Source organism: Oncorhynchus masou, chromosome 18, assembly GCF_036934945.1.
Source record: "Oncorhynchus masou masou isolate Uvic2021 chromosome 18, UVic_Omas_1.1, whole genome shotgun sequence".
Taxonomy (NCBI): domain Eukaryota; kingdom Metazoa; phylum Chordata; class Actinopteri; order Salmoniformes; family Salmonidae; genus Oncorhynchus; species Oncorhynchus masou.
The window spans coordinates 45,315,704-45,342,922 of NC_088229.1; the positions used below are offsets into that span (position 1 = coordinate 45,315,704).

General features: G+C 42.6%; 1 pseudogene; it reads right to left on the reverse strand.

The window, feature by feature from the left end:
* The window catches only part of LOC135504693 (solute carrier family 12 member 5-like), a 113,962-nt pseudogene extending 86,973 nt beyond the window's left edge, over nucleotides 1-26,989 (reverse strand).
* Between the last annotated feature and the right edge of the window lie 230 nt (nucleotides 26,990-27,219).

The following is a 27,219-nucleotide window of genomic DNA, read 5'->3' on the forward strand; positions in this document are numbered from 1 at the left end:
GGTTTTGTGGGTGATTGTTCCTGTCTCTGTGTTTTGCACCAGATAGGCTCAGTCACTTTGGATTTTCTTTTTTCCTGGTTTTGGAAGAGAAGAGAACGAGCGCCATTCTCCTTGCAGAGATGGTGCAAAATACATCAACACGATCGGTCCCTGGGATTGGGCTGGCCAACACGATTCGGTTTGCTTGGAAGGAAAAGGAGTTGCAGCCTTTAGGACGGGAAACTTTTGGAAGGATAATATTGATGGGGATTCTAAAGCTGACGGTGAAGGACGTGTTTTGTTTCCAAGGCAACTCGTTGGAGGGAGCATACGACGTGGCACTATATACAGAGGAGAAACACAATGATATCCTGAGAAGGGCAAGAGCAGTGGGAGGTGAGAGGCCGATGAGCCACTATGAAATAACAAGCCTGGCGAAGAACAACTTTAGGGTTGTAACTGTCAACATTTACAACCCATACGTTAAGGACGAAGAGGTGAGGGCCTTTCTGGGGAGATACATGGATAACGTCTCCTCAGCAAGGCACCTCAAAGACTCCCTTGGGTTTTGGAATGGGAGGAGAGGCTTCCAGGCACTCCTCAGGGAGGACCCAAAGGGACATGGTGGCTACCTCCATCCTCCTGCTATGTTCTCCCTAGGGGCTGACAGGGGGACGTTGTTTTATGCACGCCAGCCCCCATTTTGCAGGTGCTGTATGGCCTACGGCCACATATTTGCTTTGTGGAGTACAAGAAAATGCAGATTTTGTGGATCTGAGGAAAACGAGGCGAGGGATTGTGACAAGCCTAAGGCGTGCCACGGGTGTGGCTCGTCAGCACACCTCTGGCGGGGGTGCCCGGCTCGTCAGAGGTCATATGCGTCTGCGGCTGGGGGGGGGTGGAGCAGGAGCGGGGGATGGGGGAAGAAGAGGAGGGAAAGGAAGCACGCCTCATGACCAGAGTGCAGGTCCAGAGGGGAAGGCCGCAAGGAAGGAGGAGGAGCAAGAAGCGGCGGATGGGAGAGAGAAGGAAACGGAAGGCACGGGAGTAGGAGAAACAGGAAAAGTGGCGGAAGAAGGCAACCGAGTGGAGGAGCATGAGAGAGAAGAAAGCGAGGGAGGAGTGTTGGAGAAGGAGACGGTGGAAGAGCAAGTGGACTGGGGGGAAAGTGCACTGGTGGAAGAGATGAGGGGTATGGTGGAGGAGCTGGCGGGGGGAGGGTGGTATCTCTCTACTGCCGCCATCACCAAAGAAGAGAATGAAGAGGAGGGTGCAATTGGCCTGCAGTGAGAGGGAGGGGATGGCCAAGAGAGTGATGGGGGTGGGAGAAACCTCTGGGTTGCTGTTGGTTTCCCCAGGCCCTCAACTTCTGTTGGGTGGGGACACACCTAACAAGACTCAGGACTGGGTAAAGGAGGAGGTGGGGAGTTTTTTGTTTGGGGACTCAGCCTCCCCGATTTTTTTTCCAATCCAGCTGCAGTACTGGGGAGGGGGAGGATTGTGTGGGTAGACCCAGGGTGTTTTGTAGATTGTTCATTGTTCATCTTTATTAAAGATGTTTACAAGTAACCACACTGCGTTTTGGTCCGCCTCTTTTTCCCCAGAAGAAAACCGTTACACAAGATCTCCCGGGTTTACCAATTTAACTATAGATTCTGACATTTCTCCACGTTTCTCCAAATATCCAATTTCTAAATGTTTTTAAGTTAAGGGTTAAAACCCCAAAAATGTAAAACAAGTGTCTACCACTGGGACTGTGTGACATTCCAATCTAGAGTCATGGGATTATGCATATCCGCCAGACCCATCCACAATGCCCTTGCAAAACTAAAGCCTACTTGATGGTAACAGTGCTTACTGTTGCCCCTAGGGGTCGGTTTTGAAGGCATTTCCCAATATACTCAGGACATTGGGAGATGTCTGATTTCAAAGTCAATCTTGAATGATCTCCCTGAATTTTTCTATCAATATTGTGTGATCGTTTGAAGTGCTGGTGCTATTTCATGACACTTATGTGTAATACAATGCTGCAATATACTAATGAATAATACTAAATGCAGTATAACACTAGAAATAGAGGAGATGGCAAGGCCATGTTTGTTTTGGAGTGGATCTACATCAATCACCATTTTTAAAATCTGATCACTGCATCTACATTATTGAGTACAAGATGTTCAAGCATTTTTTTTATATCTGAACAAGATAATATGACCTTTTCACTCGCTATCGATTACTGACAGCTTCTGACACCCAAGTATAAGACTGGGCACAGGCACTGCTAAACTAAGCAAGCATAGCCCATGATTTTAAACAACCCTCAACCTCCCTATTGATATTCCAGTTCTTCCAAGATCAGATCAGTTGGCCGTCCTTCACCTGCTGGGATGTAGGAGCATGTCTGAGATACTTAACCACCACCATCGTTATGACACAGATAGTTGGCTAGTATCCTATCATGCAAAACAAGCCAGAAACAGCTGGCAATTTCCAAAAGCCGTAAATCAACTGAGACACCAGTGGAATTACCAGGAAGCAGCAGCGATATTAAAACCCTGTATATGGTAATACGAGGAGGAATGCCTTACATAATGCATCACTCTACTGCAATGACATAATACCCAACACACTCCACAATTATATAATGACTGCTCAGCTCTCTCACTAAAACCTGCCGATAAATACGCAAATTAGTGAATGAATGAACACACTATTGAATAGATAGTTAAATGAGTAGACATTGTAAAGAAGGAAGACAGGACATTTACAAACATTACTGCACTGCATGCACTGTGTTCCCTCCCTCCACCGAATAAATATAATGTTCTTCCATATCTACTGTGAACCTGTTTATTCGAGCAAACCACATCACACCAGTATTCATGACTTGTTTCCCAACACAATATTTCCATACAATATTCACCTTGGAAACAATAGGCAAGGAACAGACTGTGAGAACCTGAAGAATCTGGTGGGTAATGGAACCCACTGTACATTATGATATTGGTTGAAGCAGCACCATGAAGCACAGACCTGAAATCTGTTAAATTTCTGCTCCCTGCTGGTTGAGGTGAGGATTGGGATGGGGTAAACTGACTGGAGTTGACCTCTGCCAGGTTGGCCAATGAGATGCTGCCATGGACAATGAAATTCTGCCTGCATTGCAGTGGAATGACAGAGTAAAAGACATCAGGACCAGATGAGTCTGAAGACAACCAGCCATCTCTCTCTCTCTCTCTCTCTCTCTCTCTCTCTATTACTATAATTGCAGTGGGGTCATTCTGCATTAGTGTATGGGCAATCACGCACATTGATTCAGATCCAAAACACTGTGATGGGCTGGTGACATCTGGCAAGCAGATTACGCCAATTCAGAGAGAGAGCGATGGAGGAAAGAGGGAGAGAGAGAGAGAGCGAGAGAGAGAGAGAGAGACAAAGACACAAACAAAGACAGAGACACAGATAGACAGACAGGGACAAAGGTAAAGAGTCAGGACAGAGTCTGAGAGACAGAGAAGGACAGGCAGATGCCTCTGGTCAGGCCCACTAACCTTGGGATGGAAATGTTTAATTTATTTTCATTATTCAACCTAATACTCTAATACCTAATGATGCCACCGTTCATCATTTACCTTGGAGTGTGCAGAGATGACGTGTTGGGGAGCAACTTCAAGTATGGGTAGCTGCAGCCCAATAAGGGGTCTGGACTATGGGCAAGTAGATGTGTCGAAAGTGAGTGGGCGTATGGAAAGCAAATCAGATAATTGGGCAGATTTGTCGCCACTCAAGACCGTTTTTGCATGGCTAAGTGGTCTGCACGATGCGATGATAAGTGCACCGGTGTATCAACCTATCTGTCGACTTGCTTCTTACTGGGTGTCACAGTCGTGTCACCAGCGGTAGCGCGAATGTGTATTTTTTATTTTTTATCTCACAGACTTTTTATTCATGTAGGATAGCAGCCTACACAAGAAAATACTAACATTGATAACCATCTAGATGTCACCTCGATATATACACTACATAGCGTACATTAAAAACCTAGATGGGTATGGACAGAAATTGCTTGCCATTTCCATCTACCTTTCCAGTCACCCATTGTCTGTCAATAGATGTTCCTAATTTGTCCACTGGATGTCAACTAAAAGTATGTGGACACCTGCTCGTCGAACATCTCATTCCAAAATCATGGGCATTAATATGGAGGTTAAATATGGTGGTGGTCCCCCCTTTGCTGCTATAACACCCTCCATTCTTCTGGGAAGGCTTTCCACTAGATGTTGGAACATTGCTGCGGAGGCTTTCTTCCACTCAGTCACAAGAGCATTAATGAGTTTGGGCACTGATGTTGGGCGATTAAGCATGGCTCGCAGTCCAATTCATCCCAAAGGTGTTCGATGGAGTTAAGGTCAGGTCTCTGTGCAGGTCAGTCAAGTTCTTCCACACCGATCTTAACAAACCATTTCTTTATGGACCTCACTTCGTGTACGGGGCAATAATATTTAACTTCACTGGAACTAAGGTTCCTAGCCTGAACCATAAAAAACAGCCACAGACCATTATTCCTCCTCCACCAAACTTAACAGTTGGCACTATGTAATGCAGCAGATAGCATTTTCCTGGTACCCGCTAAACCCAGATTTGTCCGTCGGACTGCCAGATGGTGAAGCATGATTCATCACCCCAAAGAACACGTTTCCACTGCTCCAGAGTCTAATGGCAGCAAGCTTTACACCCCTCCAGCCAATGCTTGGCATTGCACATGGTGATCTTAGACTTGTGTGCGGCTGCTCGGCCACGGAAACCCATTTCATGAAGCTCCCGACGAACAGTTCTTGTGCTGATGTTGCTTCCAGAGGCAGTTTGGAACTCAGTAGTGAGTGTTCCAACCGAGGACAGGCAATTTTTACACTCTACGCACTTAGCGGTCCCATTCTGTGAGCTTGTGTGAACTACCACTTAGCGGCTGAGCAGTTGTTGTTCCTATATGTTTCCACTTAACAGCATTTACAGTTGACCGTTCTAGCAGTGCAGAAACTTGATGAACTGATTGTTGGAAAGGTGGCATCTCATGACGGAGCCACGTTGAAAGTCACTGAGCTCTTCAGTAAGGCCATTCTGCTGCCAATGTTTGTCTATGGTGATTGCATTGCTTTATGCTCGAGTTTATGCACCTGTCAGCAACAGGTGTGGCTGAAATAGCCGAATCCACTCATTTGAAGTGGTGTCCACATACTTCTGTATATGTAGTGTACATACACTCTACTACCCAATGGGGAGGGCAGGAAAGGCAAGAACACAGGGACACAGTACCCTTCGCTCCATCTTGACAAGTACTACTATCTGGCAACGCCATGGGAAGTAGCTACCTTCGTAGCCAATATCAGGGTGACAGTCACAGTACAATGCTTGAAGCAACAGTACACAAACAATAATCAGTTTAATAATTGAAAATTATTTGTGTAAAACTAACTTTGAAAAACAACTCATTCTCTGGCTTAAAAACAGAATTCCAAACTCTCGTGTTACGGTATCTCAATGTGCAGTAGTTTCCTGGTAAGAAACAGACGAACCTATAGCAGAGCACTTGACACACCCACTCCTTTCAACACACCCACTACTTTCCTTTTGACACACCCACTCCATTCCACACATCCACTACTTTCCTTTTGGCACACCCACTCCTTTCATCACACCCACTACTTTCCTTTTGGCACACCCACTCCTTTCATCACACCCACTACTTTCCTTTTGACACACCCACTCCTTTCCACACACCCACTACTTTCCTTTTGACACACCCACTCCTTTCCACACACCCAATACTTTCCTTTTGACACACCCACTCCTTTCCACACACCCACTACTTTCCTTTTGACACACCCACTCCTTTCCACACACCCACTACTTTCCTTTTGACACACCCACTCCTTTCCACACACCCACTACTTTCCTTTTGACCCACTCACTCCTTTCCACACACCCACTACTTTCCTTTTGACCCACTCACCCATACGCCAGTTGCCATATTGTGATGCAGCTACCCTCTTTTCAGCAATTTCATTAAAGCAATCCGCTTGAACATCCTAGAGCCATACAAAATATAATTTGCATGTTTCTGAGCACCTCGAAGACGAATGATACCTACTAATGGTCTACTTACTTGAGACAGTGAAAGTGAAAGTAGTTAGGTTGTTCGGGGAGGATGGGTGGGTGTAATTCATGACAGTCTAGCAATCCAAAGGTTGCACGTTCAAGTAGCATCGGGGTCAACTGTAGAATTTTAGCTAACCCTTATTCTAAACCTAACCCAATTCAACTAACATGCTACCCAAATTCAACATTTGTTGTTTTAGTTCTCTTAACCTTTTGTGGTTAATTCTCCTAACCATTAACCATTAACATAAATTCTCTTTGTTGTTAGGGCAAAACAAGAAACTTGGTCTCAGATGATGAAGCACAATACTATCCCACTGGTCACACCCCATCATTTCAATGTGGATAATTGGGTAATATTTGGTTGAGATGTTGGTCATTGAGATTACAATTTATATGTGTAACGTCTGCTTCCAACTCATACTCTCATACATGTAGATCCCCTAAACGCAGCTCACTTTCGAGCTCACACTCTCACACACATCTGGACCCTCTCTTTCTAAAATTGTCAGCCAAAATTGTGGCAACCACTATTACTAGCCTATTCAAACACTCTTTCGTATCGTCTGAGATCCCCAAAGATTGGAAAGCTGCCGCGGTCATCCCCCTCTTCAAAGGGGAGACATTCTAGACCCAAACTGTTATAGACCTATATCATCCTCTCCTGCCTTTCTAAAATCTCCGAAAGCCAAGTTAATAAACATATCACCAACCATTTTGAATCCCACCGTACCTTCTCCACTATGCAATCTGGTTTCCGAGCTGATCATGGGTGCACCTCAGACACGCTCAAGGTCGTAAATGATATCATAACCACCATCGATAAAAGACAGTACTGTGCAGCCGTCTTCATCAACCTGGCCAAGACTATCGACTCTGTGAATCACCTCACTCTTATCAGTAGACTCAATAGCCTTGGTTTCTCAATTGACTGCCCCACCTGGTTCACGAACTACCTCTCAGCTAGAGTTCAGTGTGTCAAATTGGAGGGCCTGTTGTCCGGACCTCTGGCAGTCTCTATGGGGGTGCCACAGGGTTCAATTCTCAGGCCGACTGTTTTCTGTGTATATATCAATGATGTCGCTCTTGCTGCGGGTGATTCTCTGATCCACCTCTACGCAGACGATACCATTCTGTATAAATCTGGCCCATCTTTGGACACTGTGCTAACAAACCTCAAAATTGAGCTTCAACGCCATACAACACTCCTTCCGTGGCCTCCAACTGCTCTTATGCTAGTAAAGGTAAGTTCATGCTCTTCAACTGATTGCTGCCCGCACCCTCCCGTTCCTACTAGCATCACTATGCTGGACGGTTCTGACCTAGAATATGTGGACAATTACAAATAGCTCGGTGTCTGGTTAGACTGTAAACTCTCCTTCCAGGCTCACATTAGCCTTTTACGACTAGGCGGTGATATTTTAAGTTTTTGATGAAAAACGTTCCCGTTTTAAACAAGATATTTTGTCACGAAAAGATGCTCGACAATGCATATAATTGACAGCTTTGGATAGAAAACACTCTGACGTTTCCAAAACTGCAAAGATATTGTCTGTGAGTGCAACAGAACTGATGTTACAGGCGAAACCCAGATAAAAATCCAATCAGGAAGTGCCGCATTATTTGAAACCGCCTCATGACAATGACTCCTTATATGGCTGTGAATGAGCTACGAATGAGCTTATGTTTTCTACGTATTCCCCAATGTGTCTACAGCATTGTGACGTCTTTTTACGCATTATAGCCGTAAGGGACCACATTTAGCATGTGGTCACATGATGTCTCCCGCAGATGTCTCCCGCAGAGAATCTTGCGTAAAATACTGAGGTAGCCATTTTTCCAATCGCTTCTTATGAGAAACCAATTGCCTCGACGGATATATTATCGAATATATATGTTAAAAACACCTTGAAGATTGATTCTAAACAGCGTTTGCCATGTTTCTGTCGATATTATGGAGCTAATTTGGAAAAAAGTTTGGCGTTGTTGTGATAGCATTTTCCGGTCGATTTCTCAGCCAAGCATGATGAACAAACGGGAGCTATTTCGCCTAGAAAAATTATCTTTTTGGAAAAAAGGAACATTTGCTATCTAACTGGGAGTCTCCTGAGTGAAAACATCCGAAGTTCTTCAAAGGTAAATTATTTAATTTGATTGCTTTTCTTATTTTCGTGAAAATGTTGCCTGCTGCCAGCAGAGCCTAGCATAGCATTATGCCATGATAAACTTACACATATGCTTGTCTAGCGTTGGCTGTAACGCATATTTTGAAAATCTGAGATAACAGTGTGATTAACAAAAGGCTAAGCTGTGTCTCAATATATTTCATTTGTGATTTTCATGAATAGGAACATTTTCTAGGGGTATTTATGTCCGCTGCATTATGCTAATTCGTTTGAAGCTATGATTACACTCCCGGATCCGGGATTGCTAGTCGCAAAAGCATCTCCAAACCAAAATTAAATCTAGAATTGGCTTCCTATTTTGCAACCAAGCCTCCTTCACTCATTCTGCCAAAAATACCCTCGTAAAAGTGACTATCCTACCGATCCTTGGCTTCGATGTCATTTATAAAATAGCCCCCAACACTCTACTCAGCAAATTGGATGCAGTCTATCACAGTGCCATCCGTTTGATCACCAAAGCCCCATATACTACCCACCACTGTGACCTGTATGCTCTTTTTTGCTGGCCCTCACTACATATCCATTGCCAAACCCACTGGCTCCAGGTCATCTATAAGTGTTGCTAGGTAAAGCCCCGCCTTCGCTCACTGGTCACCATAGCAACACCCACCCGTAGCACGCGCTCCAACAGGTATATTGCACTGGTCATCCCCAAAGCCTACACTTAATTTGGCCGCCTATCTTTCCAGTTTTCTGCTGCCAATGACTGGAACGAATTGCAAAAATTTCTGAAGCTGGAGTCTTAAATCTCCCTCCCTAACTTTAAGCATCAGCTGTCTGAGCAGCTTACCGATCATGGTACCTGTACACAGCCAATCTGTAAATAGCACACCCAACTACCTCATCCCCATATTATTACTTACCCTCTTGCTCTTTTGCACCCCAGTATCTCTGCTTGCACATTCATCATCTGCACATCTATCACTTCAGTATTAATGCTTAATTGCAATTATTTTCACCTCTAGGGCCTATTTATTGCCTCACCTCCCTACTTTTCTACATTTGCACACACTGTGCATAGATTTTTCTATTTTCCTTTTATTTTGTGTTATTGACTGTATGTTTTTTTATGTGTAACTCTGTGTTGTTTTTGTTGCACTACTTTGCTTTATCTTGGCCAGGTCGCAGTTGTAAATGAGAACTTGTTCTCAACTGGTGAACCTGGTTAAATAAAGGTGAAATAAATAAATAAACACATAGATCCCCTGAACGCAGCTCACTCTCCAGATCCCAATCACCCAAATTCTGATCACCTGTTCACACACCTGTATGTCATTATCACACTATTTAGTTACATTCTTTGCACCCCATCTTTGTAAGGTATTGTTTGTTTTTGACACACTTCTCTTCGGGGCGCTGTTTTTCCCGTGATTTATGCCTCCCGTGTATGATAGTGAGGCAGGCAAAAACTATTGACACCTTTTGCCTATTCCCTGCCTGTACCTTAGACTGTCGGATATCCTGATACTCACCTATTGCCTGATCTCCTGGACAACGTTACTAGCCTTTTCCCTACTAGTACTGTTGTCTTTTGGACCCCCTGTGTATAACCTTCTGTCTGCCCCTGGAAACCGGCTACCTGCCTCCTCCTGCGGTACTTTACATTAAGCATGCAGAATACCACATTACTTCAAACGCTGTGTAATGAAATTTTGTTGTTGATAAAGACGGAATATTATTATCTAAAGAAGATTACACAGGAAAGACCAGTTGTCTTGAAAATGTAGATGTGATTTTCAAGGCTGCGTCATTCTTCTCTGCAGAAACAGTAAGTAGTTACAGAACATACAGTTGAAGCCGGATGATTACATACACTTAGGTTGGAGTCATCAAAACTCCTTTTTCAACCACTCCACTAATTTTTTTGTTGACAAACTATAGTCAACAAGTCGGCATGCCACAGTCATTTTTCTAACAATTGTTTACAGACAGATTATTTCACTGTATCACAATTCCAGTGGGTCAGAAGTTTACATACACTAAGTTGACTGTGCCTTTAAACAGCTTGGAAAATTCCAGAAAATTATGTCATGGCTTTAGATGCTTCTGATAGGCTAATTGACATCATTTGAGTCAATTGGAGGTGTACCTGTGGATGTATTTCAAGGCTTACCTTCAAACTCGGTGCCTCTGCTTGACATCATGGGAAAATCAAAAGAAATCAGCCAATACCTCAGAAAAGAATTTGGAGACCTCCACAAGTCTGGTTCATCCTTGGGAGCATCGTCCAAATGCCTGAAGGTACCACGTTCATTGTACAAACAATAGTATGCAAGTATAAACACCCTGGGACCACGCAGCCGTCATACTACTCATCAAGGAGACGCGTTCTGTCTCCTAGAGATGAACGTACTTTGGTGCGAAAAGTGCAAATCAATCCCAGAACAACAGCAAAGGACCTTGTGAAGATGCTGGAGGAAACAGGTACACAAGTATCTATATCCACAGTAAAATGAGACCTAAATCGACATAACCTGAAAGGCCACTCCTCAAGGAAGAAGCCACTGCTCCAAAACTGCCATAAAAAAAATCCAGACTACGGTTTGTAACTGCACATGGGGACAAAGATCGTACTTTTTGGAGAAATGTCCTTTCTGGTCTGATGAAACAGAAATATAATTGTTTGGCCATAATGACTGTCGTTTTGTTTGGAGGTTAAAAGGGGGAGGCTTGCAAGCCGAAGGACACCATCCCAACCATGAAGCACGGGGGTGGCAGCATCATGTTGTGGGCGTGCTTTGCTGCAGGAGGGACTGGTGCACTTCACAAAAAAGGATGGCTTCATGAGGTAGGAATATTATGTGGATATATTGAAGCAACATCTCAAGACATCAGTCAGGAAGTTAAAGCTTGGTCACAAATGTGTCTTCCAAATGGACAATGACCCCAAGCACACTTCCAAAGTTGTGTCAAAATGGCTTAACCTCTCTAGGGTATGTGGGATGCTAGCGTCCCATCTGGCCAACATCCAGTGAGATTGCAGAGTGCCAAATTCAAATACAGAAATACTCATTTATAAAAATTCAGAAAACAAAACATATTTTACATAGGTTTAAGATGAACTTCTTCAGTGTCAGATTTTTAAAATGCTTTTTTGCGAAAGCATACCTTACGATTTGAGAACATAGCCCAGTTGACAAATTATTACAAACAGTAACCAGCCAAGCAGAAGCGTTACAAAACTTAGAAATAGAGAGAAAATGAATCCCTTACCTTTGATGATCTTCATATGGTGGAACTCAGAAGACATTAATTTACTCAAATGTTCCTTTTGTTCGATAAAGTCTCTTTATATCCAAAAACCTCAGTTTTGTTCAAGCGTTTTCTTCAGTTATCCACATGCTCAAACGCAGTCAAAACAGGCAGACAAAAAAAATCTAAATTCTATCCGTAAAGTTCATAGAAACATGTCAAACGATGTTAATATTCAATCCTCATGTTGTTTTTAGCCTAAATGATCTATAATATTTCAACCTGACAATAACGTTGTCAATATAAAAAGTAAACAAGAAATGCACTCTCTCGGGAATGCAAAAAGCTCTGTGACACGTCAGGGTCCACTCATTCAGACTGGTCTTACTCCCTCATTTATATGAATACAAGCCTGAAACAATATCTAAAGACTGTTGACGTCTAGTGGAAGGCATAGGAACTGCAAATAGAGTCCTAAGTCAATGGATTCTGTAATTGCATTGAATAGAAAATTATAAAAACAAAAACAAAAATACTTCCTGAATGGATTTTTCTCAGGTTTTCGCCTGCCAAATCAGTTCTGTTATACTCACAGACACTATTTCAACAGTTTTGGAAACTTTAGTGTTTTCTATCCAAATCGACCAGTTATATGCATATCATATCTTCTGGGCCCGAGTAGCAGACAGTTTAATTTGGGCATGCTTTTCATCCAAAATTCTGAATGCTGCCCCCTACCCTAGAGAGGTTAACAATTTAATGGCAATGCTACCAAATTCTAATTGAGTGTATGTAAACTTCTGACCCACTGGGAATGTGATGAAATAAATAAAAGCTGAAATAAATCATTCTCTCTTCTATTATTCTGACATTTCACATTCTTCAAATAAAGTGGTCATCCTAACTGACCCAAGACAGGAATGGTGAAAAACTGAGTTACATTTACATTTAAGTCATTTAGCAGACGCTCTTATCCAGAGCGACTTACAATGTATTTGGCTGTAGTTAATGTATTTAACTGTAGGTTAATCTAAGTTTATCAACATGTATAATAGATGACATCAAGCCTCGCTACCTTATGGTGTACGTATGGTCTTTACATGTATTTGTAGGTATACATGTTTATACATATTTTAAATGCCAAACGTTCATATATTTGCAATTATGGAATGCCCTCAAAATTGTACTTTGGGAGCTGGTGACAGACAGATGCTATCACAGTTGTGTTGCAGGTGTCACTAGTCTCCTGTCTGCCTGTCCTTGTCTAAGTGGAGTGGGTCAGAATGATCACCAGGTGGTACACACCTGTTGTTGGGTCTGTTGGAACTGACAGATTAAACAGGGGCTGGAACCATGGAACCATGTCACATGGAATGTAGATAAGAACACGCTATGGGCTAGCATTCATTCACCCTCCTAATGTTGAGTCTCCCTTGTAAGCAATGTGGCAGTGTGACCATGGCATCAGTGTTGTCAATGTGTGACACTCCATTTAGTATGATATGTTACATTATGAATGGCGTATCATGCAAATTTGAGTATAGTATCACACATCTTACCCGGTTGTGCAATAGCATGCGAATTGGATTGTCATTGATAGTACTGTATATTTTGGAGGACGTATCCCACTGGGAACAAACTGGTTATATTGTTAAACGTCATTTGTTAACGTATTGTGATGTAAGAATCAACTGTTGTTCTGAGGGTGAAATTTCAACCACAGGATTATGTCACCATGGTAATCAAATGTCAACATAGACAAACCTTGTATAAAGTATGTTGAATTTAAAACGCCAGATCTTCAATGTTAAATCCACTATCAGAAAATAAACTATAGGCTGGGCAGCACCTCTTACTGGAGAGTTGATATATCTACAGCTATCCATTTTGACTACCATCCAGGGTTTAATCAAGCCCAGCCGTGCATACAGTAGCTATGATATTTGTCACTGTGCTATCATGAGAATGATTGTTGAGAGAACCACACCTAAAAACTAAATATATTCACTGTTGCAATCAAAGTCATTACAAATGGTAGTTTTAACATGGAAAAATAATAATTAATCCATAATCAATTCTGCTAATTAGGCCTATATACCATTTGGAAAGTCATAAACTGCCATTGTTTCAATTCAACCCAGAGATCAGCAAATAAATAGACAACAGGCCTAGGTTTTCAAGCTCTGGTTGATTTCAAATCATATTTTGTGATACAGTATTTAACTGTGTTTGGTGGCAACACAATCAAATATCAACATTTGAAGGAGTGGTATCTTCTGCTTGGATAGTTCCATCTGTGCCACTAACTTAGTCTGGGTTTAATTCCAGTTTGTTTACAAATGAGTGAATAATATGTTGGATTCACGTCTCCAACTCAACCAAAAATCTAAGTTAGAGAATTGTTACGTTCTGACCTTAGTTCTTTTGTTATGTCTTTGTATGGTCAGGGCGTGAGTTGGGTGGGTTGTCTATGTTCCTTTTTCCACAATTTGGGATTTCTGTGTTTGGCCTGGTATGGTTCTCAATCAGAGGCAGCTGTCATTCGTTGTCCCTGATTGAGAACCATACTTAGGTAGCCTGGTTTCACTTTTGAGTTGTGGGTGATTATGGTTCCCGTGTCTGTACTACACGGGACTGTTTCGATTTTTGTTTGTTCATTCACGGTGTTAGTTTGTATTTTGGTAGTGTTCAGTTTTATATATTAAAATGGACAGTTACCACGCTGCGCATTGGTCCTCCGATCCTTCCTACTACTCCTCTTCGTCAGAAGAACATTGGCTGTTCTTTACCCATCTCATTTTCTTTTAGATCATAGTGATAGCACATTGGAAATTCAACACATTTTTGGCTGTCTTTTTGAGTGGTCCATATTGTAATGAACACGAGGGAGACAGAGAGCTGGTTTCAAGCGCAGGGCGCAGCAGGTGTTTAAATGCTTTAAGTATTTGTATCTGGTTTTCTACAATTTATAGTTGGTTTGGGGTTTTTAAGTCAGTGACATTTGGAGATACTGATATTTTTAAATATTGCCCCGGGTATTTTGTAGAATTTACTGATGGTCTCCATCTAGCCCCATAGGGATACCGAATGTCAAACTAAATTCAACATGGGCATGTCGATTGTGTCACATGCAGCTGAGCTCCGAACTGATGATTGCCTGGGTGCTGCCAACCCACGCACCCTTTTTTCCTACCATCTCGCAAATCTCAGTTTTGGACGAGACTGACGTCATGGCGAAATTATCTTTTTACACATTGTCGTTAATTTAATAAATGTCTCTGACTCGTATTGACGCCACATGGGCCATTTTAGAAATGAAAAGTTGCTTTTTAGGGGCAGTCACTCTTTCAATAGACATGGGGGCCTCAGACTGGGCTCTGCCTGGGGCCTCCAAGTCACGTCCTGTGTGTGCGTGTGTGTTTGCGGGTGAGGTTAACCAGGTAGAATACAGTGTTCTGGGGCATATGCAGTAATATTTAGATCACTGCAGACAGGAAGGCAGTGGTGGGCCGTCAGGGCCAGCAAGGCCTTCTCTGCTGGCCTAAACATCAGCAGAATATATATATATTTTTTTAAATATATTTTCCCACATATGTATTAAATTATTCCCCAGAGTAAGAGTTATACTCTTCATTTCATAGCTTTCCTCTTGGTTGCACTGCTTCCAGCCCCAGGTTGAGATTTGGAGGGCTGGTCTTTATGTTAGATCTTTTATCCAATCATATTCAGCCATCATGTGTTGCCAGGGGTCTAAAATCTGCCCTCAGGCCTTCAGAATCAACAGTGCGGGCACTTGTAGCTTAAAGTGAATGGAAATGAAACTTTAGTGTCAACCAATCAGCTTTAGAGTTGGCTATTGTAAGTCTGCTGGCTGGCTCCAGTGTTACACAGGAGCCAGATAGCAGGTGTAGTGCGTGCTCGTCTTTTGATTGGATTACCAATATTGAGAGGCAGGTCCTATGGGCAGGTATATGCAAAACCTTAGAACTAGGAAACTGAATTTGATAAACAAATTAATTTGCGTACTACTAAGCTGTTTTTTTCAACCCACAATGGTGGAAGGAGGAGAAGATATTGATTTGGTCGAGGATATCATTATAACGCCATTCTCAAGACGAACTTTTCAAGAAAAGTTAGACATTGTAAGGAGAGGTCGCCCGACGCCGACGCTACAAAGCCTGTCACAGGTGGGAAAGGGGTTCGTTTGCCACTTTCAAAGTTCCAACTACGAGCGCTATCAATGGCTCACAGGCTCCGAGAAGCACTGCAAACTGTACTGCTGGGAATGCCTATTATTTGCAAGTGATCGATTTGGTGTTTGGAGCCACACTGGCTTTGCAAACTTGAGTTGTCTAAGCAAGGCAGCAACGAGACACCAAAGTATGGCTGGGCACTTACAAGCAATGGTGCTTTTGAAAACTTTTGGGGACACCCGAGTGGATCTACAGCTCAACAAACAAGCGCGCAGGGCAACGGAGCTGCACAATGAAAAGGTGAAGAAAAATAGGGAAATATTGAAAAGACTCATTGATTGTGTCATGTTTTTGGGTAAACAGGAACTTTCATTTAGGGGACACGATGAAAGTGCTGACTCCACAAACAAAGGGAACTACGTGGAGCTTCTTTCTTTTCATTCTGAAAGCAACACAGATTTACAATACCACCTGTCCACTAACAAAGTGTTCATTGGGACGTCAGGCAAAATACAAAATGACCTAATTTATGCTATTGCTGAAGTGATGGGAGAAGAGATCAAAATGGAGATTAAAAAAGCTCCCTTTGTTGCTGTTATGGTGGACGAGACAACAGATGTGGGAAATGCAGCACAGCTCTCACTCGTCCTGCGTTATGTGACGGACACAGGAGTCAAGGAGCGATTTATCCGATTTGAAGTTGTGACAAGCGGCAAGCGAGCTGATGACATTGCCGCTCTTATTTTCCGTTTCTTGGAGGAAAATTAATGTAGTCTGGATAAAGTTGTGGCACAGTGTTTTGATGGCGCGGCAGTCATGGCATCTGGACTCAATGGGGTGCAGGCTAAAGTTAAGGAGAGGGCACCGATGGCCTTATTCATTCACTGTTATGCACATCGACTAAATTGAGTACTGACTCAAGGAGCCTCAAAGCTTAAAGAATGCAATGACTTCTTTGCCAACCTCAATGGCCTTGCAGCATTTTTCTCATGATCCCCTAAGCGCACGCAACTGCTGGATGACATCTGCAAGCGTCGTCTTCCTAAGGTTGTACCAACGAGGTGGCAATATACATCTAGATTGGTCAATGCAGTCTTTGAAAAGAGTTGCCCTAAAGGAGCTGTTTAACCACTTACTGGAACATCATGATGACCATGACGGGGATACTGTGCTTATGGCTGATGGATTTAATGCACGTTTGGATGATTTTGAGTTTTGTTTTTTGCTTGAAACATTCAATGGGTTTTTAGTTATTCGGATGTGCTTTTTGGAATTCTACAGAAACAAACCTTGGATGTACAATTCTGCATGACAAGGGTGAACGAGTTTTGTGACACAATTGAGCGAGAGAGGCGCAGGTTCAGTCAAATCTACAATGACACAGAGCGCATCTCAAGTTCACCCAGCGCACGCAGAGGCCCAGCACCAGGAGACCCTCGCACATACTACCAACAACTCCACAGCAATATTCTGGACAACATTCTTTGCCAGATACAAAACAGGTTTCAAGACCTCGAAAAATTAATGTTTCTCTCCCTCCTGGACCACCAGCACTTTCAGACCTTCAGCCTTCTCCAGCTTAACAGAGAGTCACGGAACACTGTTTGACCTATCCAAGCTAAAAACAGAACTGACTGTAATGTATGCTATGACTGATTTTGAAGGGAAAAGTCCCTCTGATCTCCTTGATTTCCTTAAGCAGAAAAATCTGAATGAGGACATGGGGCAACTTTACACATTGGCATGTGTGACAGTGACCATCCCTGTGTCCATGGCTTCTGTCGAGCGGTCATTCTCGGCCTTAAAGCGAATCAAAACGTATTCCAGAAATGCTACTGGACAGACTCGGCTTTCAGCATTAGCCTCCATGTCGATAGAAAAGGACGTATTGGTGGAACTAAAACGCACAGATAGACTGTACAACAGAGTCATTAAAGTCTTCCTGAGGAAAGAAAGGAGGAAGGATTTTGTGTTCAAATAATCAGTCTTTGGTGAGTAGGCATACAATGCATTTGATTTTTTTATTAAATGTGTATGTATGTTTCGCATTTTATTTTGTTAATATTAAATAGCCTATATATTAACAAAATAAAATGGCAAATAGGCTATGTTGCAAATTATTTGTTTTCTTTCTTTTATTTTCAGTGAATAGTCATGTCTTTATCATCACAGTGAAACTGCTTTGGGTGCGACAATGCGCTGTTTAGTGGACACATTGTAATTTCTTTTGGGGGGGGGGGACTTAAAGCTCAAAGTTTGTGGACCAGAAATGGATAGAAGAATATTAATGTAACTCTGTTGCACTCGACTATGTTCTTGCCTATTAGTTGAACTGTTCTGTATTGTACTCTTCCCCTGCAATTCTCAGAATAAAAATGTCAATTTCAAGGTGACGCAACACCTGGTTATACTGCATTTCTGTCTAAATGTATAGTGTCTAGAGCCATGGCATCATAATGATGGTAATAAGAGGTAGATTAATTCGGGTGGGACTGTGTAGGACTTCACTGAAGGCCCAGGCCCCAGAACCACGGCACGCTACTGCATGAAGGTGATGTATACTGTGAAGAACATATAGTTCACATTCCGTATCCTGAATCAGAGTAAAAGGGAGACATTTTTTGAAAAAGAGGGAGAGTAAGCGAGGAGAGGATAATGACCTTTCCATCTGACTGTAATTGGTGAAAATCAATGTGTATCAAGACCGAAAGATGTTTAAGGGAATTAAATCTGAGTTTACAAGAAGTGAGATTGATAAACAAAAAAATACACTTGTCCTTCAGATGGATGCACTTAGCTTGGATTTATGAGTTTACATAATTTATTCTGTAGAGATAGGCAATAGGGTCCTTAAAAACCTGATTGGATGTTTTGCTATGTGGTTCACTGCGCCAGTATAAGATAATCTATTGAGTTCTTTAGTAATGCATACTCTCATAAATTCAAAGCTGTAAACATGTAACACAATGCTGTTTAATTAGCCAATGACGAGTGTTGCTGCATTATGCACGTATCAGCTAGCTTGGTTGATTAGGTACATCAGAACTCTGTTGCGTGGGATGGGAGAGGGAAGATCATGTACTAGAGCAGTCGATACAGAAATGGAGTGAATTAAAGTGTTTCTGATGTGCGAGCACATTCCAGAAGAGAGCCTCCCGTCCTCTCTCCTCTCCTCACCTTAGCGCCAATCCCATTGATAGACTATTGATTAGCCCCCAACGTGTCAATTTGTATTGCTGCTTGGCAGGCAGTGAGCTGAGGCTCTGGGGACTCTGTAGCCTCAGTGTCCCTTGGAATGGGCCATTTTTTCACATTCTGACTTTTGTTTTATGTAGTTTGTCTTGAAAAGGATCCGAGTATGTTCCAAGGCCTATTTCATTATTATGTTCCCGTTCTGTCTGCCTCTATGGGGCCGATGATCACTCTCCTGTGTGCGTGTGTGTGTGTGTTTGTGTGTGTTTTATGTGTTAAGACTGCAAACTGCCTCATTATCCCACTGTTTGGCATAATGATGTATCTCAAATGTTGGATTGAAAACAAAAGGTCACGCTCCAACTGTGAGCCATGTCTGACACCCAAACAACTACAGGTTGGTGCATTTCCCAGTCTCGTATCTACACAGGAAACCATGGAAAATTCTGGTGTGGATGGGCAGTGAAAACATGTGGATTCAATGACTATGTCCTGTACTGACTTTGTTTCACTGTAAATTGTGGGTGCAGGATGTGATGTACATATATATTCTGCACTGTACATTCAAATGCATATTCTGCGCTCTAAATGTTGAGACATAAGTGTTGAGACAGAAACTTGAAGACCTATCCTCAAGTGTGTGTGTGTGTGTGGGGGGGGGGGACTTTGAGGGGGTATTTCAACTTTCAATTTCACATTTCCCCTTCTAGATTTTGTATCAGCCAGCTAGCTGTGTCTTTCCCAGAACTGTTTGTGCTGATATAATAATAATAATAATAATAATAATAATAATAATAGAGAAGTAATTATCTGGGATCACACGCAGTTGACAAATGGAGCCACATGCAGGCAGGCTGTGATATAACCAAAGCATAGATCAGAGTACAGGAGGAGAAGGTAGGTGAAGAAAGGAGTGACTCAGGCTACTCTCTCTCTCCCTCCCTCCCTCCCTCCCTCCCTCCCTCCCTCCCTCCCTCCCTCCCTCCCTCCCTCCCTCCCCCTCCCTCCCTCCCTCCCTCCCTCCCTCCCTCCCTCCCTCCCTCCCTCCCTCCCTCCCTCCCTCCCTCCCTCCCTCCCTCCCATCCCATTTCTGTTTCTGTGTTATGTCATCTGCCTGTCTGTCTCCCTCTTATTCTATACCTGTTTCTCTCTTCATCTCTATGAGAAGATGCATAAAATACTAACTGAACAATCTGAGCTATGTCTGTATGTTCTTCAATTGCCTCAAGTACATTACCATTACCATTAAACAGTGGCACAAATCACTCCTCATATGAGATTCATGTGTATTTCTCCACAGGACCCTGAAAGCTGGTGAGACGCAGCTGAACAATCCTTTATCCCCAGAGATAGCAATCTGTCTGCTGGTCTGACAGCGGGCCAAGGCTTATTTATCAAGTGTATCAATTTACATTTGTCTTGCCATTACACTCCTCTGTGGCTGTCCACTTACTCCCTAGTCATTTTAACAAACGTGTCAAATGAAACCCGTGTCATCAGATTTTGCCTCTCTCTGTGTCGCTCTGAAACGTATTTCAGAGCTGATTTGGGAGAAATAAACCTCAGAAACAAGGATCGGTACCTCTCTAGTCACAGTCCCTCACCTTCCATTAGTATTAAGCTCAGAGCTACAAAAACATTTTTAATCACTGCTAAATAAAAACAAATACATGTCACTCTTTTACCAGGGAGGGACTTGCGTCAGCCGTTTCCGTCAAATAGAATAAGTACAGGTTGGAACCGAAGTAATGACTAGTTATATATTTAAACAGTCCCCAAGCAATTACAATGAAGTAGATGGCAGAGCCTGCTGTATAATTAAGATGTTTTTCTATATATATATATATATATATATATATATATTCCCTCCATGTTCTACCTTTTATTGGCAATATACTATGAGGCAGATTGAATTAAACATTTGCGTCAGTGCAAAGTTTGCACCTGCTCTTTTCACAGTTGTTATGATTGTGATGCCTGTTATTGTTCCTTTCTGATAATAGCAGGTGCCAACATTTAATTGTGAATAAACCTTTCCAACAACATTGCATGCAAACAGGTGATAGTATTGCATGACACCTATGGTAGTAGGTGTTAATGGGCCAAATTTGCCATGAAGATCTACTTGAAGTCTTAAATGTTTGAATGATGTTTGCTCTACTGAGGTGGGTGTTTAGTATATATGCTGGCTATTAACAGTTTGATTTGTCGTCCTGTCTTTGTGTCACAGCGGTGCAAATTAGCACCTTCTCTTGGAACATTAATCTTATGCTGTGTCAGTCCCATAACTCAGACTATTGACCATAACCTTTTAACTCAACAGAGGTGTGTGTGTGTGTGTTCTCCAGGAGACCGCAGCAGGGTCAATGCTCACTGAGTTTCAAGTCAATAAACAGACAGCAGATCTTCGCTGTTAATCCAATTTAAATTTTAGGGCTCTATTCCATCCGTATCGTGGAAGTTCAGCGTTACAGCCAGTGGCAACTCCTCAGAGGAGGAGGAAGCAGAGGACCATGCGGAGAACCATAAATAATAAATCATACATTTTTAAAATCCTTTTTAGATAAAACTATACTAAATATATTCACATCACTAAATACCTGATTAAAACAAACTGTTATGCAATAAAGGTCCACAGTAGCCTCAGCATCACCTTCTAGGGTAGCACCATGGTGTAGCCAGGGGACAGCTATTTTCCATCCTCCTCTGGCTACATTGATTTCAACATAAAACCTAAGCGGTCATGCTCCTCACCCCTTTCCATGAACCTACTGTACATGGTAATTATGATGACTTCTGGAGGAAGTCCTACAAATCAAAGATGTTGCAATATGAACTAACATGTTGTCCATCCAATCAAAAGATTAGCAAATGAGCCTAGTACTACACATTTATGATTTAGAAGCCTGGTGATTTGGTGACATTGTTGGATAGATTAAGATTGAAATTGAGATCGTGAATAATGACAGTTGAGAATTTTTAGGATTTTATTTCATTCAATTAGTTTCTTCAATCTACAGGAGATGGATTATATGTTTCTTGCTTGTTTTTATTTTTGTGTTGTGTTAGTGTAATTTATTTCAATATGCTTTGCTAACTTCAGTAGCAAGTAGATAGATAGCTACCAGAGTGCCATTTTCTCTACCAGAATGGCTAACTCTAACAATGTAGTGGATTTTATGTTGAAGAAGCCCTTTCATTCATTGACCTCAGATTCCAGCTTCTGGGGAAAAAGCTGTATAGTTCATGTAATGGACGAAGGTCTGTGTATTCAAACTGCGCAACACAAGGAGAAGTTAGGAAGGAACAGGGATGTTTTCTCAAGCAGCTTATCGACACTACTGCATTTTTGGGCATGCAAGAGTTAGCTTTTACTTAGTGGCACGATGAGAGGGGAAGTTTTGCTAACAAGGGCAACTACAAAGAGCTTGCAGAGGTAATTGCATGTTACAATACTTTACTTGCTGAGTTTCTACTGTCTAGAGACTCAGCAAGTTTCTACATGTGGACGTTTCTACTGTCTTCTCTGGGATGTAGAAATCATTTCTGAAAGATTTCATAGCTTCCATCGCATCATCCAACAAAAGTGAGATTAAAAGACAGGTTGATGCAGCATGTTTTTTGGCCCAACACGTGTTCAAGTGCACTTTCCACTTTCCTCTGGTATTTATTTAGCAAACCCGATTACATGGTTCGAGCATTAAGCCAGTAACCGAAAGGTTGCTTGATTGAATCCCTGAGCTGACAAGCTAAAAATCTGTCATTCTGCCCCTGAACAAGACAGTTAACAAACTATTCCCCCATAGGCCGTCATTTTAAATACGGATTTATTTTTAACTGACTTGCCTAGTTAAATAAAGGTTCAAACGTAAATTTGAAATATATAACTGTTGCAGCAGTCTAGGCTACAACTGAACATTAGCAATCTGACATGCTGTATGGGATGAAAACAACATTTGGATCAACTGTATGATGCTAACAACAGCAGCTGCGTTCAGCCTATGTGCCCTGTCCACCTTGTCAGGGTAAACTAATTGGTAACATTATTTATTTATACTGTAGTCCATTTGATGTATCAGGAGGAAATGTGAATGTGATCAAATTTGGTTTATATTCCAAATTGGGCTGGCTATGCTGCCTAGACATTTTCAATAAAAAATGATTAACTGGAATTAATCCATCAACACAATAGTGATGACATGGACTGTGAGTGAATTCTTTATTAGGCCTACAGTTGCATAGGCCTACATGATGCAAACATGCATAAAGCAATCTCAGCCCTGTAATTTCTATTGTCAATCAATTGTTGTCTCTGTGTCTGTGTAAAGGAAACCACCCTTTTAGTCTAGTCTAAAAATAATTACTTAAGGTTGGTGCAGTTTGACAGGGTTTTCACCCTGCCCAGGGCCAGGAGTTTTTTTTAAACCATGTGACCTGATTAGGAAAAACTGGTCCCATAGCCGTTATAAAACCTTTTTACAACTGATTAATCACTGTCATAACCTATAGGGTCCAATGTTTTATCTGGTTATTAACCTATGATGATGCCACTGTAATGGAATGTTTCTGCTATTTGTAGTCCCCTCCTGTTCCTGATTTAAGAGGTGATGACCACTCGACTCTACTACCAGCGTCAACTTTCTCCTGACATGAACTTAAGCCATGTCTCACGTGCCCTCTCATCCACTGGCACATCGAGATCATCCTGACGGGTTGCATAACTGCCTTGTATGGCAACTGCTCGGCCTCCGACCGCAAGGCACTACAAAGGGTAGTGCGTAAGTCCCAGTACATCACCTGAGCCATGCTTCCTGCCATCGAGCACCTCTATACCAGGTGGTGTCAGAGGAAGGCCCTAAAAATTGTCAAAGACTCCAGCCACCCTATTCATAGACTGTTCTCTCTGCTACCGCACAGCAAGCGGTACCAGAGCACCAAGTCTAGGTCCTAGAGGCTACTAAACAGCTTCTACCCCCAAGCCATAAGACTCCTGGACATCTAGTCAAATAGCTACCCAGACTATTTGCAAACTGCAGGCCTTGTGACAAATGCCAAGTCAGGCAGTCAATCCAAAATATTACAGACCAGATCAACCCTTCATTGAAAAAGACATGAGTTGGACAGGGATTACGGCAACACTTTTTTTATAACCCACCTGTATAATGCATTATGAATTAATTTATTGTTCCCTCTATCACACATGGTGCATTATAAGACTTGCTATAAGCATTCATAATGCATCACATAACATTATGCATTATAAAACAAAAAATCCTTTAGAAATACATCAACGTTTATAATGCAGAAGGCTCATATGCTGATATATGCATGTTGCTGCAGTAGTTTTAATTGCCTAATGTTTTATTCCCTGTGCAGCACACATTCGGGCTCTCTGCCCATTCTATGCAACACCGGGTAATAATTTAACTTCAAACAATGACAAGCCAAAAACCAGCCAGGACCACAAGAGTTCAATGAGAAACCCAGGAGAATTCAGAATGAGTTTAAAATTTGCACACACTCCTACACACACAAAAAAAACACATTGATGCAAGAATGTGCACACAAATGCACACACTCTAGGAAAGATAGTTTAGCAGGAATTTTACTATTCCTTGGTAACGTGAGATCCTAAAATCCCATACAGCTGGGGATTGAACATGACGCAGAGTTTGAGCATTTGCAGCAGACTGGGGGCAGGAGTAGAGAGAGAGAGAGATTTCCGCACAGCCTCATTTCAGCACCATGGACAGTCAAATCCCAGCAATGTGTGCAGTCCACTGTATTAACAAATGCAGTAGACTGGAACAGCATTGCATAGTTCCAGAGAACAACAGTATTAAGGACCAAGGACAGCGACTGTGTGAATACCAAGATTAATGCTTGCACCATGGAGGTAAGACTGCAGTGGCTTTGAAAGTGTTGCTTCACATTTTTAAACGTAAGTAGTTCAAAAGCATAATTGAAGTGTTCAGAAATAACATCAGCTTAATACATTTTGGGAAATCCCTGTGATTCATAATTAATTTGTCTTATCAGCACATAATTAATCCTGTCTTTACATCAGTGGTGAGCTGTAGAGCACACACAAATACGTGTGCGTGTACATGCAAAAACACACGCATGCACATGCATACACAGATGGAGCACAAACAAGCCTGTCATGGAAAGTCTGTGTTTGCCCACATATGCATACTGTCAACCTCCATCAAAAGGCTTTTCAATATGATCCAAGATGACTGAAGTGTGAGCTCAATGTGAACACACAATGTGTACACACACACACACACACACACACACACACACACACACACACACACACACACACACACACACACACACACACACACACACACACACACACACACACACTAACAGGGGCTATCAGGCTATCGTAATTCTCATCATGCCCCCTTGAGACAATATCCTTGATGGGGTGAGCCATCAGCATGAATGAGTTCTGTAGATCCCTGGAGTTGAATCTAAAGACAGGATTCCCCAGACGCTCTGTAGGGGCTGACTTTCTGCTCTGCTCACTCTAAGCCTTATCATAGAGCAGAGAAAATGGCTATGACAAGAATACAATAATCTACAAGCAGAGGTTGAAAGCACTGCAAGCCACATCTGAAGGAAACAAGTTTCTCTGCAGGTACACAGAAACGTTACTGCACGCTCTGGCGCAAAGACGCAGGGGTCGAGGAACGTCCTTCCTGCCAATGTATTTACTCAACTTCAGAAGAAAACTGAGGGATTATAGTCAAGGAAAAAAGGAAATGTTCTGAATGCTTGGCAAACGGACTGTGGTTGACATATGCATCCCCAGGCAGTCCCTTCACCCAAACATGACTCTGCCTGGGAGCCAAGTGACAGTGCCATGAAGCAGACTGGTCCTCTGTCTACAGGAATACAATAATCTGCTGCTCCTCTCCTTTCCTCTTCTTCCCACTGAAACACCATTATTATTCCTGTCACTGTGGCCTTGCAGTAACAGCTACAACTGAACACTGTAAATGCCAGTGGAGGAAGAGGAGTGCAGAGATACAGATACATTCCTCTGTCCATCCCTTTTTCTCTCTCTCTCTCTCTTTCTCTCTCCCTCTCTCTTTCTGTCTCCCTCTCTCTTTCTTTCTCTCTCTCTCTTTCTCTCTCCCTCTCTTTCTGTCTCTCTCTCTCTTTCTGTCTCTCTCTCTCTCTCTCTCTCTCACTCTGTCTCTCTCTCTCTCTCTCTCTCTCTCTCTCTCTGTGTCTCTCTCTTTCTCTGTCTGTCTCTGTCGTGGAGTGACATTCACATGAGTTTTTGCACACCCCCACATATCCCTGAAAACAGACACACACTCACTCCCACAAATATTATACTGTAACTTGCGAAGACACGCATTGTACTCACATGCACACATTCATGAGCACCCCCCCCAAAAAAATACTGTTGCCATAAACACCTTATACTCCCCCTCACAAACACACTTATTATCCTCCCTCCCCTCCCCTCCCTCCCACCTTCCATCAAAAACACAGTCACCCCCACACACCCCCTCAACACCCCCTCACATCTCTGTGATAGATTTCATCACTCACCCTGGCAGTTGGGTCCCCCCTCTCCCTCCTCGGTGTCTGTCAAGTTGTTTAGCATCCTCTCTTCCTCAGGCTGCTTTCTGTGGAGAGAGAGACACTGCTGCTGCGCTAGCTCTCTGCTCTTTGCTGGCTGACAACCAGAGCTCTGTGGGTTGGAGCCACGGCAGGGAAAGCAGCACGAATGACAAGAAGCCCCTTTTTTTATTTCTGCGGCTCACTGCCTTCCTGTCTCTCCCTCTTCCCTTCCCTCTCACGCTCAGAAAAAGAGCAGTGTAGAGAGGAGAGAGTCTTTGCCTCTGCAGATTTTTTTCTCTCCTACACTTCTTGTAGTCTTTTCCCTGGCGTGTTGCGTGATCTCTCTTTTCAGGAGGAGGATAAGGAGAATGAGACAGGCTGTAGGGTATAGCTGATGATGGAGTGCCGGTCTCTCACTCACACGCACGATCCGTGCACTGCACAACTACGATCGCCCCCTAGTCAGCCTAAGCTGTTGACTAAATTCCTCGTGCATTCAAAACACGTTATCTTTCTCTCATTCTCTCGCACACACACTCATCATCATCTCATCACATCATGAGCGAGAGAGAGAGAGAGAGAGAGAGAGAGAGAAAGCATCAAATGGAGTTCTGCCTTCTGAGATTAAGCCTCTCTTTTTATGTTATTTTCAAATGCAAGACAATATTTAATTTCATTATTGATCCCTCTTTTAATAATTTTTTTCTACTTCGCCCTTTAATTTTACGCCTGTATAG